At 37.3% G+C, this 17,341-nt stretch overlaps 1 long non-coding RNA gene across 1 annotated transcript in view; it reads right to left on the bottom strand.

The window, feature by feature from the left end:
- LOC102554147 (uncharacterized) overlaps window positions 1-17,039 on the bottom strand; it is a 38,802-nt gene extending 21,763 nt beyond the window's left edge. The window contains exon 1 of the long non-coding RNA XR_010064142.1: window positions 16,752-17,039. This is a non-coding gene — a long non-coding RNA (uncharacterized LOC102554147). The remainder of the gene's footprint in view (window positions 1-16,751) is intronic.
- Window positions 17,040-17,341: the final 302 nt, after the last annotated feature.

Below are 17,341 nucleotides of genomic sequence, written 5' to 3'. Positions count from 1 at the left end.
CCCCTTCCATTGGTGCCCATACTAGTCTATTCATTGCTACCTATGTGGTTGGAGCACAGGGTCAGTCCATGTATAGTCTTTGGGTAGTGGCTTAGTCCCTGGAAGCTCTGGTTGGTTGGCATTGTTGTTCATATGAGGTCTCAAGTCCCTTCAAGTCCTTTCAGTCCTTACTCTGATTACTTCAATGGGGGTCCTGTTCTCATTTCCGTGGTTTGCTTATGGCATTCACCTATGTATTTGGAATATTCTGACTGTGTCTCTCAGGAGAGATCTACACCCGGTTCCTGTCAGTATACACTTCTTTGTTTCATCCATCTTATCTAGTTTGGTGGCTGTATATGTATGGGCCACATGTGAGGGAGGCTCTGAATGGGTGTTACTTCAGTCTCTGTTCTAAACTTTGCCTCCCTATCCCCGCCCATGGATATTTTTGTTCCCCTTTTAAAGAAGGAGTGAAGCATTGCATTTTGGTCATCATTCTTGAGTTTCATGTGTTCTGTGCATCAAGGGTATTTCCAGCATTTGGGTTAATATGCACTTATCAATGAGTGCATACCATGTGTGTTTTTCTATGATTGGGTTACCTCACTCCTCACTCAGGATATTTTCCAGTTCTATTCGTTTGCCTATGAATTTCATAATGTAATTGTTTTTGATAGCTGAGTAATATTCCACTGTGTAGATGTACCATGTTTTCTGTATCCATTCCTCTGTTGAAGGGCACCTGGGTTCTTTCTAGCTTCTGGCTATTATTAATACGGATACTATCAACATAGTAGAGCATGTGTCTTTGTTATATGTTGGGGCATCTTTTGGGTATATACCCTAGAGAGGTATATCTGGGTCCTCAGGAAGTTCAATATCCAATCTTCTGATGAACGTCCAGATTGATTTTGAGAATGGTTTCAACAGTCTACAATCCCACTAACAATGGAGGAGTGTTCCTCTTTCTCCACATCCTCGCCAGCATCTGCTGTTGCCAGAAGTTTTGATCTTAGCCATTCTGACTGGTGTGAGGTGAAATTTCAGGGTTTTTTGATTTGCATTTCCCTTATGACTAAAGATGTTGAACATTTCCTTAGCTGTTTCTCAGCCATTCGGGATTCCTCACCTGTGAATTCTTTAACTCTGAACCCCATAATTTAAAAATGTCTCCCCGCAGTCTAACTTCTTGAGTTCTTTGTATATTTTGGATATAAGTTAGAGGATTGGTAAAGATCTTTCCCCAATCTGTTGGTTGCTGTTTTGTCCTAACAGTGTCCTTTGCCTTACAGAAGCTTTGCAGTTTTATAGATCCGATTTGTTGATTCTTGATCTTAGAGCATAAGCCATTGGTGATTTGTTCAGGAAATTTTCTCCAGTGCCCATGTGTTCAAGATTCTTCCCCACTTTTTCTTCTATTAGTTTGAGTGTATCTGGTTTGATATAGAGGTCCTTGGTCCACTTCGACTTAAGCTTTTACAGAATGATAAGAATGGATTGATCTGCATTCTTCTACATGCTAACCGCTATTTGAACCAGAACCATTTGCTGAAAATGCTATCTTATTACCATTGGATGGCTTTGGCCGCTTTGTCAAAAATAAAGTGACCATAGGTGTGTGGGTTCATTTCTGGGTCTTCAATTCTATTCCACTGGTCTATCTCTCTGTCTGTCTCTGTACCAATACCATGCAGTTTTTATCACTATTGCTCTGTAATACTGCTTGAGTTCAGGGAAAGTTATTCCCCTGGAAGTACTTTTATTGTTGAGGATAGTTTTAGTTATCCTGGTTTTTCTTTTTCTTATTACAGATGAATTTGCAAATTGTTCTATCTAACTCTCTGAAGAATTGGATTGGTATTTTGATGGGGATTGGATTGAATCTGTAGATTGCTTTTGGTAAAATGGCCATTGTTACTATATTAATCCTGCCAATCCATTAGCATGGGACATCTTTCCATCTTCTGAGATCTTCAATTTCTTTCTTTAGAGGATTGAAGTTCTTACTATACAGATTTTTCATTTGCTTGATTAAACTCACACCAAGGTATTTTATATTATTTGGGACTGTTGTGTAGTGCATCTTTTCCCTAATTTCTTTTTCAGTTTGTTTCTCTTTTGTGTAGAGGAAGGTTTCTGATTTATTAGAATTAATTTTGTACCCATCCACTTTGCTGAAGGTGTGTATCAGGTTTAGTAGTTCTCTGTTGGAACTTTTTGGATCACTTAAATATACTATCTTATCATCTGCAAATAGTTATATTTTGATTTCTTCCTTTCCAATCTGTTTCCCTTTGATCTTCTTTTGTTGTCTGATTGTTCTGGCTAGGACTTCGAGAACAACATTGAGTAAGTAGGGAGAGAGTGGGCAGCCTTGTCTAGTCCCTGATTTTAGTGATATTGATTCAAGTTTCTGTCTATTTAGTTTAATATTAGATACTGGTTTGCTGTATATGACTTTTACTGTGTTTAAGTTTGGGCCTTGAATTCCTGTTTTTTCTAGGACTTTTATCATGAAGGGGTATTGAATTTTATCAAATGCTTTCACAGCATCTAACGAAATGATCATGTGGTTTTAATCTTTCAGTTTGTTTATATAGTGGATTACTTTGATGGTTTTCCGTATATTAAACCATCCTTGCATACCTGGGATGAAGCCTACTTGATCATGGTGGATGATTGTTTTGATGTGCTCTTGGATTCAGTTTTCAAGAATTTTATTGAGCATTTTGCATCGATATTCATAAAGGAAATCCATCTGCAGTTCCAGTTCTTTGTTGGGTCTTTGTGTAGTTTAGGTATAAGAGTAATTGTGACTTCATAGAAGAAATTTGGTAGCGCTCCATTTGTTTCAATTTTGTGCAATATTTTGGACAGTATTGGTATGGTCTTCTATGAAGGTCTGATAGAATTCTGTGTTGAACCTATCTGGACCTGGGCTCTTTTTGTTGGGGAGACTTTTAATGACTGCTTCTATTTCTTTAGGAATTAAGAGGTTTTTTAAATGGTTTATCTGTTCCTGATTTAACTTCGGTACCTCGTATCTGTCTAGGAAATTGTTCTTTTCCTCCAGATTTTCAAGATTTATTGAATATAGGCTTTTGTAGTAGGGTCAGATGATTTTTTGAATTTCCTGCGATTCTGTTATGTCTCCTTTTCATTTCTGATTTTGTTAATTTGGATACACACTCTGTGTCCTCTGGTTAGTCTGGATAAGGGTTTATCTATCTTGTTGATTTTTTCGAAGAACCAGTTTTTTTTCTGTTAATTCTTTGTATAGCCCTTTTTGTTTCTACTTGGTTGATTTCAGCTCTGAGTTTGATTTTTGCCTGCCTTCCACTCCTCCTGGATGCATTTGCTACTTTTTGTTCTATAGCTTTTATGTATGCTGTCAAGCTTCTGATATATGCTCTCTCCTGTTTCTTTCTGCAGGCACTCAGAGCTATGAGTTTTCATCTTATCACAGCTTTCATTGTGTCCCATATATTTGGGTATGTTATACCTTCATTTTCATTATATTCTAAGAAGTCTTTAATTTCTTTGTTTCTTCCTTGACCAGGTTATCATTGAGTAGAGCATTGTTCAACTTCCATGTATATGTGGGCGTTCTTTTCGTATTGCTATTGAAGACCAGCTTAACTCGTGGTGGTCTAATAGGATTCTTGGTATTATTTCTATCTTTCTGTATCTGTTGAGGCCTATTTTATGACTGATTATATGGTCAGTTTTGGAGAAAGTACAAAGGGGTGGTGAGAAGAAGATAATAACCTTGTTTTAGGAGAGAATGTTCTATAAATATCTGTTAAATCATTTTGTTCATGACTTCTCTTAGCCTGTCTATGTCTGTGTTTAATTTCTGTTTCCATGATCTGTCCATTGATGACCGTGGGTTGTTGAAATCTCCTTCTATTATTGTGTTAGGTGCAATGTGTGCTTTGAGCTTTAGTAAGGTTTCTTTTGTGTCTGTAGTTGCCCTTGTATTTGGAAGATAGATATTTAAGATTAAGAGTTCACCTTGGTGGATTTTTCCATTGATGAATATGAAGTGTACTTCCTTCTCTTTTTTGATAACTTTTGGTTGAAAATCAATTTTACTTGATATTAAAATGGCTACTCCAGCTTGCTTCTTCATATCACTTGCTTAGAAAGTTGTTTTCTAGCCTTTTACTCTGAGCTAGTGTCTGTCTTTGTCCCTGAGGTGTGTTTCCTGTAGGCAGCAAATGCTGGTTCCTCATTGCATATCCAGTTTCTGTCTTTTTCTTGGGGAATTGAGTCCATTGTTATTGAGAGATATTAAGGAATAGTGATTGTTGCTTCCTGTTACATTTGTATTTGGATGTGAGATTACGTTTGTTTGCTTGTATTCTCTTAGTTTTGTTACAAAATGGTTAGTTTCTTCCTTTTTCTAGGGTGTAGCTTGCCTCCTTGTATTGGGCTTTACCATTTATTATCCTTTGTAGGACTGAATTTGTAGAAAGATATTGTGTAAATTTGGTTTTGTCATGGAATATCTTGGTTTCCCTATCTATGTTAATTGAGAGTTTAGCCTGATACAGTAACCTGGGCTGGCATTTGTGCTCTCTTACGACATATGTCTAGGATCTTCTGGCTTTCATAGTCTCTGGTGAGTAGTCTGGTGTAATTCTGATAGTTCTGCCTTTATATTTCACTTGACCTTTTCCCCTTACTGCATTTAACATTTTTTTCTTTGTTTTGTGCATTTGGTGTTTTGACTACTATGTTTTGGGATGAGTTTCTTTTTCTGGTCCAATCTATTTGGAGTTCTGTAAGCGTCTTGTATGTTTATGGGCATCTCCTTCTTCAAGTTAGGGAAGTTTTCTTCTATGATTTTCTTGAAGATACTTACTGGTCCTTTGAGTTGGGACTCTTCACTCTCTTCTATACCTATTTTCCTTAGGTTTGTTCTTCTCATTGTGTCCTGAATTTCCTGTATGTTTTGGGCCAGTTGCTTTTTCAGTATTACATTATCTTTGACAGCTGTGTCCATGATTTCTATGGAATCTTCTGCTTCTGAGTTTCTCTCTTCCATCTCTTGTATTCTGTTGGTGAAGCTTGTATCTACAGCTCCTTGTCTCTTCTTTTGGTTTTCTATATCCAGGGTTGTTTCCATGTGTTCTTTCTTGATTGCTTCTATTTCCATTTTTAGTTCCTTCACCTGTTTTATTGTGTTTTTCTGTACTTCTTTCAGAGGTTTTTGTGTTTCTTCTCTATAGGCTTCTACTTGTTTATTCGTGTTTTCCTGCATTTCTCTAAGGGAGTTCTTTATAATTTTCTTGAAGTCCTCCATCAGCATGATCAAATGTGATTTTAAATCTAGATCTTGCTTTTCTGGTATGTTTGGATATTCAGTGTTTGCTTTGGTGGGAAAATTGGGTTCTGATGATGCCATGTATTCTTGGTTTCTGTTGCTTGGGTTCCTGCACTTGCCACTCACCTTCAGGTTGTCTCTGGTGTTACCTTGTTCTGCTATTTCTGACAGTGACTAGATCGTCCTATAGGCCTGGGTGTCAGGAGTGCTGTAGACTTGTTTTCCTGTTTGTTTGTTTGTTTTTTTTTTCAGCCAGTTATGGGAACAGAGAATTCTGCTTTCAGGCGTGTAGCCGTTCCTGTCTATTGGTCTTCAGCTGTTCTTGTAGGCGTGTGTCCTGAGTCCACTAGGCAGGTCACTTGGAGCAGAACAGTTGGTGTTACCTTTGATCTCAGGCCTGAAGTCACTTCTCGGGTTTGGGTTTTAAGTCTCTGTGAGGGCAACAACCAGAAGGGCCTTCCCCGCCTTCCCAGGCGTTTCTGCCCCTCTGAATGTCTACCTCTCCCACCCAAGGGATTTGGGTGCAGGTCCCTTCAGATCTGAGGGCAGTCTGGACTGTAAAGCTCCTGCAGCTTGAGTGTCCCTATCTTCCTGTTCCTAGTGGCCCTATACAGTTTATTCTTGGGCCAGGGATGTGGGCAAGAGTGACTGTTCTAGAGGTCTCTCCTGCCCTGCAGTCTCAGGAGTGCTCACCTGTCTGGGAGATGTGCTTTCTCTCCCATGGGGTTTGGAAGCAGGGAGTTGTGGGCTGGCATCAGTGAGATTCGGGCTCCAGCTAGAAAGCAGAAGTGTCCGGTCCCAGAGGAATTTTGTCCTTGTGTGTCCTTAGTCCACCAGGCAGGTCACTTGGAGCAGAAAAGTTGATCTTACCTCTGGTCTCGGGTCTGAAGTCGCTTCTCAGGGTTTCGTTTCAGCGCTCTGTGAGGGCAGCAACCAGAAGGGCCTGCCCCGCCTTCTCTCTGGTCCCTGTGCACACGGGGCCCAGATGGCTCTAGGGGTTTTCCTCTAGAGTCAGAAATGTGGGCAGAGAGTAGTCTCCTCTGGCTTCCCAGGAGTGTCTGCCCCTCTGAAGGTCTAGCTCTCCCTCCCATGTGACTTGGGTGCAGGGAGCTCTGTGACTGGGTCCTTCAGATCCAGGCACAGTCTCCTAATGTTTTTAATCAGTAGAAATGATGCTAGCTCCTTACCATAATGTTGCAAGATAGTGGTTATTTATTAGAAAAAAGATATCTCTAGATAACATTTAATTAGCGTCCAAATGTACATCTTTCTAACCTCTTCACAGTCATTGAAGATTTAGCTATTCAATCTATCTTGGCAGGCACATTTCTTCTAAAAAATTATTGCTCATAGAATATATTTAATTCTTTATTTTATTCAATAGTTTCTTAGTCCTCTATTTGTGCTCAGTAGATGACAAGCTTGGTCATACATTTGAATTTATAACTTTTGTCCTCTTTAAAAAGGTTTTCTGATGCTACAACTGGCCTTAGAATGTTTGCTGTATGAATAAAATGTATATTAAAGAAAGTCATATTTTTTTTCTTCGAAGAGTATAACAACTTATTCACTCTCTCAAGGAGATAGCAGGTCCCTATTTACAATATCATTCTAACTTTATTAAAAAATAAGAACTTTATAGCTTTATTAACATAGGTTAATTGAAAGCAAAGCTACACTTTTTATTCATGAAATTTAAGACAGCAATCATAACATTTATCTATGAAATATTAATGTGTAAAGAATGCTACATATAATTTTGTATTCTTAAATATTTAATAATTGAGAGAATGCCATATGTATACACAATGAATGTATCAGAGATAATGGAATGTTCTGACTTCAGATGCTCAATTCACAGTTTTATATGAATGTACTTATAAACTAACATAATGTAAAGCATGTGTATAAAACAATCTATGACCGCTGAGTGGAATATATGGAATAAGTTTAAAGTCTTTTGTTAGAATTTATTTATTAATACCTTTAAGTATTATTGATATGTGTTTGATTTCATTTCATATTTTCTCAGTCATACATTTCATCAAGTGTCTTATTTAAGTAAAAATTCCTATTACATACACAGACACACACACATGCACACATGCACACATGCACACACACACACACACACCACATAGGGAGTTTCTGCAATAAAAACTATGACTTTGGATTATTTAATTTAGTTAATGTTTTTATAAAACATCAAACCAAGAATTAAAGGCATCAGGAAATAGAAATTTGGGACTCTGGTGCCTTATCTTCCTGGTTTTACAGCTGTGAATTTATGTCCTTTCATTAAAAAAAAAGAGATCTTCGCAAATTTTGTGATACTAACAATATTATTAGAATCATATAAGAATGATAACAAGAGGGATTATAAATAAAGAAGGAGCTTGCAACACTAACCAGAGACAAAAACAAATGGGAAAGTACAAGGTCTGAATCATGAGAAGGAATTACGCTATGGCTCCCTTGTTTGAATTGTTTTGGTACCTGCATATATAAGCTGAGAAAGAAATTAAAGTTTATAAATTTAGACTAAAGAAATTGTCAGAGCCTAGATAGATAAGCATACTAGTTAATGAAATGATTACTGCTTTACAAAAGCATATACAGAGTTGATATAGATTATTTAAGTTTGGGGTCTCTATAATACAGAATAGATTGGAATAACCTAAGATACTAAGCCATGATTCTAGCTAACAGAAAGAAATAATCCCTACCTACAGGAATCTTTTTACTACTTGTATGTGACTTTAATATATCAAATTTTACTATGCCCATGGAATCCACAAACTGGACAGGATGTCCCACACTTGTAAACATTTGATTTGTGAGTGTGGCAGGAAGATTATTTCATGTTTGTGGTCAATCTGAAGATTCTGTGTCCAAAACCAGCATACATTTTGTGTGTATTTGTGTGTGTGTGTGTGTGTGTGTGTGCGTGCACGCATGCAGTTGTGCTCACATGTATTGTGTGTGCATCTGTATTTGTATGTGTGCATGTCCTGAAGTCACTAAAAGGAAAAGGAGTTTATTAAAGCCTGCATTTCCAGGTGACAGTACATTATTCTAAGGAGGTCAATGAAACAGACTTCAGAGAGGGAGGAGAGAAAGAGAAAGAGAGAGAGAGAGAGAGAGAGAGAGAGAGAGAGAGAGAGAGGCAGAGACACTGAGGAGATAGAAAGACAGAGAGTGACAGAAAGAGAGAGACAGAGACAAGACACTGAGAAGACAGAGAGACAGAGAGTGCTAGAGAGAATTAAAGAATGAGAGACAGGTACAGAGAGACAGAGAGACAGAAAGACAGGGACAGAGAATTTAGTGTGTACATGTTTGTTCTCATTTCCCTTTATTCTTACACAGTTCACAAAAAGCACTACCTCCCTCAGTGATGAGTTGTTCCCATATCAAATAATATAATCCAGATAACTGTGGTCATAACAACAATTCAATCTGATTTATATAAAACCATATTGAGACTCTCTTGCTGTATGAATCCATAACAAAAAAAGATTGATAAATAATATTAATCATCTCACATTTTTTCCCATGGAATCGCCACATGAGTGGTTTGTACTTCCACACATGGTGTTCTTGGGAAACTGGGATTCTGAGCTACTCAAGACATGAAAAAAACACGGTAGGCAATTACCTGATTTGCAAGTTCTGAATTAATACATCACTGCTATGTCGCTTGTTGAGACCAACAATGTAAAAGAATATTTGTTAGATTTAGAAATTTTCAAATTGTCAGCACATACAATAAATGTGCCTTGATACATTTACAAACTCAAAATATTTAAAAATTGACAACAATCTGAAGATGGCTCTTGAAAGCTATGTAAATTCAAAGTTTACTCTCTCTCTCTCTGTCTCTCTCTCTCTCTCTGTCCCTCTCTGTCTCTCTCTGTCTCTCTTTGTCTTTCTGCCTCTCTCTCTCTTATATATATATATATATATATATATATATATATATATATATATATATATATTCTAACTCTACTGCAATAATATGCTGAATTGTTAAAATGTATCAAATTTAAGGTACAAAACTTGTTGGAAGCAAAATAAAACATAATCCTGTTGAGAATATTTTCTATTTTTTAGCGTAAGTGTTTTTTTAAAGTAAGTGTGTGTGTGTGTGTGTGTGTGTGTGTGTGTGTGTGTGTGTGTACAGTAATATGCAGGTCCTTGCATCAATGTTTGTGCACATAGGCAGAAAAGAACTAAATATTTTATGAAAAGTGGAGACAGAGTTTGGCAAGCACCAACATTCTCTGTTCCGCTTCTTATTGCGGTTACAGGCCCAAATAGCAATGACCAATTTTTGTGTAAGTTCTCGATTTATTGCAGTGTGCATGTTTTTTCAGCAACTGTTCTTATACATTGCAATTTATTCTCAGCTCTGATTTTTTTTTGAGAAGTCAGTTTGCCGTAGCAACCATAACCCAAGCAAACTTGCTGCATGAAGCATTGTGTAAAGTGTTAAAGTAATCTTCACAATGTTAACGTCTTAAAAAGCAAAAGGTAATAGGAAACATGTTAACTGACAGCAATTAGTCTTAAAATATTTTGCTGTGTGCATGAAGAAATCTATTTATCTTCCTGGAACTTTGTACATGTGATAATTTATAATTTATAATTAATCAAAGATAGCTTCAACATTCTCATCCAGAGTTTAAATGGCTCAGCTGTTAAGAGCACTGACTGCTCTTTCAGAGGTCCTGAGTTCAATTCCCAGCAACCACATGGTGACTCACAACCATCTGTAATGGGATCTGATGCCCTCTTCTGGTGTGTCTGAAAACAGCTGCAGTGTACTCATATAAACAAAATAAATAAATCTTTAAAAAAAATCAATGTATTTGTTCAGCTTTTAATTGACCGTGAACAGACATCTACAAAACACTGATTATTTAACACCGAGATTAATACTCAAATATTGGGCCACTGATACAAAATACACTGTTCATTTGCACTGTCTGTAGCTTGAAGCCTTCCTGATTCCCAAGGAGTTGAAGTGCTAACAGAGAAAAGAAGGGTATTGAAACTTCCAAAAGCTATTCTTACAATGAGTTTATTAAAGTGCATGAATTTTAGGAGCGTTAATTAGTAAAAGTGTTGACACTGGAAAACGGTGATAGTAAGTGCCAAGCCGTACGTTCAATCCCTAGCACTACAAACAAACAAACTTCCATGGCATGTTAAAGATGATACAGGAAACTTATATTCGTGTGATATTAATTGAATGTATTAAGCCAGGCCAGTACCCAATTGTCTTGACCTTGCACTTGAATCTAGTGCCTGCCTACATGACCTATAAAATTTCAACAAAATTGAAAAAAAGTGCTTTAAAATGTATCCACTAAGATTTCAAAAAAGAGAATATATTGGTTACTATTTCATGTGAACTTCTGCCAGACTAGATTTACCTAGGAAGAATGTTAATGAGGAATTTTCTAGACTTATTTCCCCTGTGTGGTTGTCTGTAAGAGATTATCTAGATCATATTAATCATCATGGAAAGATCTACCCTAAGAGTGGGTGGGATCATCCCCTGGAACTCTGTCCTGAAATTCATGAATAGAAAAGACGAGCTAAGCAGTAGGCATTACATACTCATTCCACTTCTCTTGGCTTTGACTGTCATTAGGTGTTTCAAGTTCCTGATATATTGGCTTGTCTACTATGATGGACTATAACCTGGAGATATATGCTAAAATAAATCTTTCTTTCCTTACTTGCTTTTTGTGGGGATATTTTATTACAGACACATGACTGAAACTAGGAAGGAGCCCTATAATTTAGAAGATAATTATTGTCAAGAAGACGGTCCACCAAGTAAAAGTTCTTGCTTCACAAATCTGACAGAGATTGATCCAGATATCTGTCAGGTAAAGGTAAAAGAAAATACCTCTTATACAAAGTTTCTCTCAAACTTCTATCTTTATAGTATGTCATATATACCCGCCATAACAATAAATAAGAGAAAGACATAAAAGTACAATAAACATAGTCACAAACACATGTTCCATAGAATTCACATAAAATAAATTAATCTCTTTAATTGATACTCCAAAATAATATATTCAGTAGTACTCAGGAGTGATCTAACAATTAAGATGCAAAAAATTCACAAAATAGATAATTTTTCTTAAGATTATGTGTTATGAGAATTAAGAGTAGGTGCATATGAGAATAAATGCACTCCAAGACTAGAGATCACCTTGGAACTACTGTTACAAGTAAGTATGAGATTTTAAACAAGTCTTAGAAAATAAACTCAGACCCTCGAGACCAGCAACAAGTGCTCTAACTCATTGTAACACCTTGGTTGTCCTTGATTCATGCATTTTAAAAACTATAGTTGTCATAATATGAGAGATTGTCCTCCATATCAACTTGTTTTGAAAAATTATCAAATGTTCAAAATTATTTCATTTTAATTTGCATTCCTATCTATTTATGGTCTATTATATCTTTACATGCTATTAATATTTCATATCTTCTTAAACTTTTTATATTTTCAATTGTACAGCAAACAACCAGGTATTGTGAACAAAATAAAAGAGTTAGAATATTCTAGTCTTGCACATTCTAGATTAAAACATTAAGTTACCATTTTTCCTATATTAAAAATGACAGTTACTCTGTTCATACAGCTGATATAAATAGGAAGGATTTCTGAAAACGTTTACTGTGTTCGAATATCCACTGGCCATGAGAGAGCTATTGAAATCAGTACTGTAAACTGCTCTTTTTATTTTCCATTTGCTTTAAAATACAATTATATTCCCAGGAGGAGGAAACATAAAATTTACTACATATTCTAGATAAGTTTTACATGTTTTCAGTGAAATTAGACAAAATAGCATTCCAGAATAAAGTCACAGCCACTTAATATCTTAAGAAAAGGATTGAGAAATGAAGAAAGCACTCAGAAATTTGTCAGGAGGTGTTCAGCAGTAAAGACACTTTTACTCATACTGCATGCACCTCACTGGATGTTTTGAGTCATCAGACAGGTTTCAGAATAGCTCAGTGAATGATTATATATTAGATTTCAGTGTGTTATCTAGAAAGCATGTGCTAGAAACTTAGTTCCCAAAGCACCCGTGTTAAAAGGGCAGACCTTTAGATTGTGCTTAGGTCATGAGTTCTTCATTGTTATGAATTAATCATGATGTTATCCAGGTTTTATTATTATGGAAAGCACTCCCTTGCAAAGAAAAGAGTTTATTGTTTTCTTTTTCTGTAAAAGGGCTTCAGAAAGTTACCAGAGAACCAGGAAACACTTTCTATGTATGGTCTTTTAATCTTGGATTTCCTGGAGACTTCTATTAACTATGAGATGAATTCATTTCTATTTATTATAAATTATACTATTTTTATTCTCTTATAGTAACACAAAATATCCTAAGCTGATGTCTTATTTACATTTCTACTTCTGGGATAAGATGCCATGATCAAGGAAAATTACAAAAGAAAGCATTTACTTGGAATCTCATGGTGCCAAGGGTTAGACTCAATAATCATGGTAAAGAGTGTAACAGAAGACAGGTGCGAAAGTGAGAGTAGAATCCAATTTATATTCTGTATCATAGCACAAGAAAGAGTATCAACTCTTGAACTTTTGGTATCAATTTTTGAATTCTCAAAGCCCATCCCCAGTGACACACCTCCAACAACAATAACAACAACAAAAACTGCCTTAGCCTTCACAAACAGTTCCATCAGCTAGAGATAAGGCAAATATGCAACATACAAGATAGTATTGCAACTATTTAAGTATTGGAAAAAGCTGGTAACACCAATGTTAAGACAAGAATTTTCTTTACCTCCTAATCTCTTATGCAAAAGAAAAGGCAACGTTTGTCTAATATGCAAATGTAACACACCTTTGTATAATATATTTTGCACATAAATGGTTCCTCTTCACTGCCCCTACTTCTGACCCTCCAAAATTAGAAGATTTTTGATTTACATAACCAGAGATCGAGTGATCATTCAGATAACCCTCACAGGCCCTCCCCTCTTCCTCAGGAGGTTACAATCTCTGGTTTCTTACTCTTTGTTTGCATCACCATAAGCCTTTATATCATTCAAGCTATCAATCATTTAGTTTTTTATAGCAGGATTCCACTATGCTGTTTTTGTTTGTCTGCCTTTCTGTCCATCTGTCCATCTCTGTCTGTTTCTCTCTGTTTATGTCTCTGTCTCTGTTACCATCATCTCACCATTCTTTGATAAGAAGTCCTGCATCTCTTGAAGTTCTGGAGGGAACAGGAAAATATTTACTTAACTCTATTCTCTAAATAAAATCTCTGTGTTTACTAGATCATTAGGTCTACACTTAATATCAAAACTCCCTCTAAAACTACATTATATAATTATCTGCAAAGCTCATATGATTTTGCTTCCTAATGAAAATTAGCCTCTCATCTCCAAGATAGAAATCCCTGACCACATTTCTGGAAAGAAGAGGAAATAACACTTCTTATTCTCTGGTAAATATCACCTCTCAATTTCAACAGCTGGAGAAAACAGCCATGGTTATTGACTTAATCAATTATTCTGCCATATTCTCTCTAGTGTGTACTTCTTGTTAAAAATGCTGTTAATCTCTCTGTCCCTTAAGAACGGGAAGAGGAGAACATTTACATGACCACTGATCTGTGTCCCCCCGTGAAGTCTGGAAGAACTGTAACTGTACATGAGTATTTTCACCAAGCTTCCTTTGTGCTAACAATCTGACCATCACCTTTCTTCAGTTTGTTTACAGCTTCCTTTGAATTATTTAAACATCAGAGAACAACTTTTTCGTCATTTATATTTATTATTAGCTTTTCCAGAAGCTGGGGTCATACCCATGCCTGCAAAATAATAATAGTAATATATTCTTAGTAAATTCTCAATGATGTTCTCTTTTTTCTTTTTTTTTTTTTTTTTCGGAGCTGGGGACCGAACCCAGGGCCTTGCGCTTGCTAGGCAAGCGCTCTACCACTGAGCTAAATCCCCAACCCCAGATGTTCTCTATTAGAGTAATGGCAGAAAATAACATACAATCCATATAACTCACCACTGCCTCCTAAAAATGAAAATCTTCCCCTAGGGTCTGTCTTACACAATGATCCTTCCTTATTCTCTACCCTACATAGTAATTCTTATACCAAGTGATATATTTACTTATGGGGAGATGGTGAGATTGTGCCACCATAGCAAGATATGCCAATATGTCTGTTATTCATAAAAAAATACGATTTCAACATTGTAAATTTGATATTAGAAAACTAATGAAGATGATCTTCTAAGACATTTACTGTCAAGAGATTATTTTAAAACTTCAAATCATTTAAAGTCTTTAACTGGCAATGGTATATTTCTTCTGAATATTTTTGTGAATCATTTTATTCTGACCTAATGATCCCTCCACACACTGACTATGAAGATAACTTAAAACTAATCCATACTATCATCACGTTTCATCTGAACTTAATAAGGAAGAATTTCTTGTATCACTGTGTATGTTGCCAAACAAACAAAAATGTGCATCTCAGGGAAAATACTGAAGAAATTGTAAGAAAAGAAAGATACATTACTGCTTGTCTAAGTTAGGGTTTGACTGCTGGGAACAGATGCCATGACCCAGGCAACTTTTATAAGGACAACATTTAATTAGAATTGACTTATATATTTTGAAGTTTAATCCATCATCAAGGGAAGAATATGACAACATTCAGGCAGGCCTGGTACAGAAGGACCTGATCATTCTACATCTTTTTTCTGAAGGCTGCTAGCAAAATACTGGCTTCCAAGCAGCTAGAATGAGGATCTTAAAGCCCATACCCTCAATGGCATACCTACTGCAAAAAGGCCACCCGTATTCCAACAGGGCAACATTTTCTAGTAGTGCCAATTCCTGGACCAAGCATATACAAATCATCATACAGCTTTATGGCCAATGTATATACATGTCACATGCATGCTCTCAAAAGAAATGATCACATTTCCTTATACATTTCACTTGCCATAATTTGTTCTTAATGTTAAACTCACATGTTATGTAGAGGTTCTATTGCTTTTATTTCTTTCCTGTTGAGTTAGCATTTTGTTACATTTTAGAAATGAGAAATCTTTTATTAACATTTATTCACAAAAACATAAATTTGCCAATTTGTAGATAACATAATCTTTCACAGTAGTAATGAAATGTAAGTGTTGTCTTTTGTGAGATTTATATACTATTAAAGATATAATGATGCCAAACCACCAAAGAGAAGCTTACACACACACACACACACACTCACACTCACACACACAAACACACACACAATAGAAACAAGAAAAAAGCATTAAAAAAGCATATGAAAACTGTAGTGTCTTAGTATATAAATACAGTTTATCCCACACTATACCCCTCTGTCCATACATCTACAGTTGTACAATTGCAAATGTTCATTGTCATGAGTTGATTTCTGTATTCTGTGACACCATCAATATTGGATCTACACTGGGTCTCCTCTGGGTTATTCTGTTGTTGCTCTAAGTCATCAAGATCCTGTAGATGGTCATCAGCAGGATTGGCTTTCATAAATCCCTCCTGTTTGCAAACGATATTCATTTTAGAGTAGGCTAATTCAGAGCCTTAGATGTGGACTTCGAATAACTAAGCTGGCTGGTTCTCCATTATCCTCACCAACAGGGCAAGCTCTCCAACAATGCTACAGTAGCTAGACTATCAATGTTGCCACCAGAAGGAGGCAGGTCAGCTTTCTTGCTCTCATGTCCTCAGAGCCAGATCATCTTCACTCACACCTCCAGAGACTGCTTCACTGGGCTGCCTGTCAAGACCACGGGTCCACTCGCTCAAGTGTGGCAGCCTGAAAGTGGTTGGGCCAGCTCTCCTGCCCTTACGCCCTCTAGGCTGGCTCATCAAAACCTTCACTATCAGGACCAGCTCTTCTGTGTTACCTAGTGAGATGCATGGCCTGAACTTTTGAGTTCTATAGGCAATGAAGAGGTAAAAGCTAGTTCTCATGTCCCCATGCCTTCAGAGCAAGATCTTCAAACATCCAATGGTGGTTAGGGATAAGCACATCAGCCCCATATCCATACCACCTCACAGCAGAATAATGGTAGGGCTATCTCTTTCACTCCCTTGCCCACTGCTGCCTCACCTGTGCCCAGTCCACCAGGGCCAATTATACTCTGTAACCTAGGCAAGAGCTGAGGCTACTCTCCTGAATAATGTAACCTACAGTAAGTGAGAGGCGGTTCCAGCTCAACTAGGGTCAGCTCTCCTGACTTCCTCTGGTGATGAGGAGTGAAGGTGAAGAGAGCATCTCCTCCCTATTCTATCCCCTCCCAGGCCATCTCATGGCAAAGGAGTGGAAGAGGCAGCTCTCCCTCACTTATACCCTTGGGCTTGGCTTACCTGTGTCCAGTACCCAGGACCAGGTCAACTGTGCTGCTCAGGTGAGGCCCAGAGCACCCTAGCTGCAGCTAGCAAGGGTCAGGTCCTGCTCTCCAATACTCATGACCTATGGAAACTTTTCCAAAAGTTTAGTTGATTCAGGAAAAAGGGAGGGGAGACGATCATGCCATCACACAGAGAATGAATGTTAGGCTCACTCTCTCACAATAGGTGCAGAGCCTGATCCCTGAGTGCTGAGTGACATCACAAATGAGAGGTGGGGCCAGCTTTCCAGAGTGATTCAGCCAGTCATGAGTGGAGCCATCCCTCACATCCCTCACATCCCCTGGACATCCAAACGGTCCCTATGGCCCTGTGTAGCAACTTGTGCTGGGACCTCACACAGCCCCAGGTAGAGGGACTGCTCACTCAAAACTAACTCCTGTTCTCCTCCTTTGCCTCTTCCATTCCATTTCTCTTCATAATGCTCAAGCTGCTCCACTTCTCTTTCTCTCACATCTGTCCATCACAACTCACACATTGTGGTGGCAGCTCTTGTCACAGGCTGACCATGTGGCCGATAGGGCCCTGGGTGACATCCTCTATTAAGC

The sequence above is a fragment of the Rattus norvegicus genome, chromosome 2 (assembly GCF_036323735.1).
Source record: "Rattus norvegicus strain BN/NHsdMcwi chromosome 2, GRCr8, whole genome shotgun sequence".
NCBI lineage: Eukaryota > Metazoa > Chordata > Mammalia > Rodentia > Muridae > Rattus > Rattus norvegicus.
The sequence above is the reverse complement of the archived record's forward strand: the minus strand, read 5'-3'. Positions and strand labels throughout refer to the sequence as shown.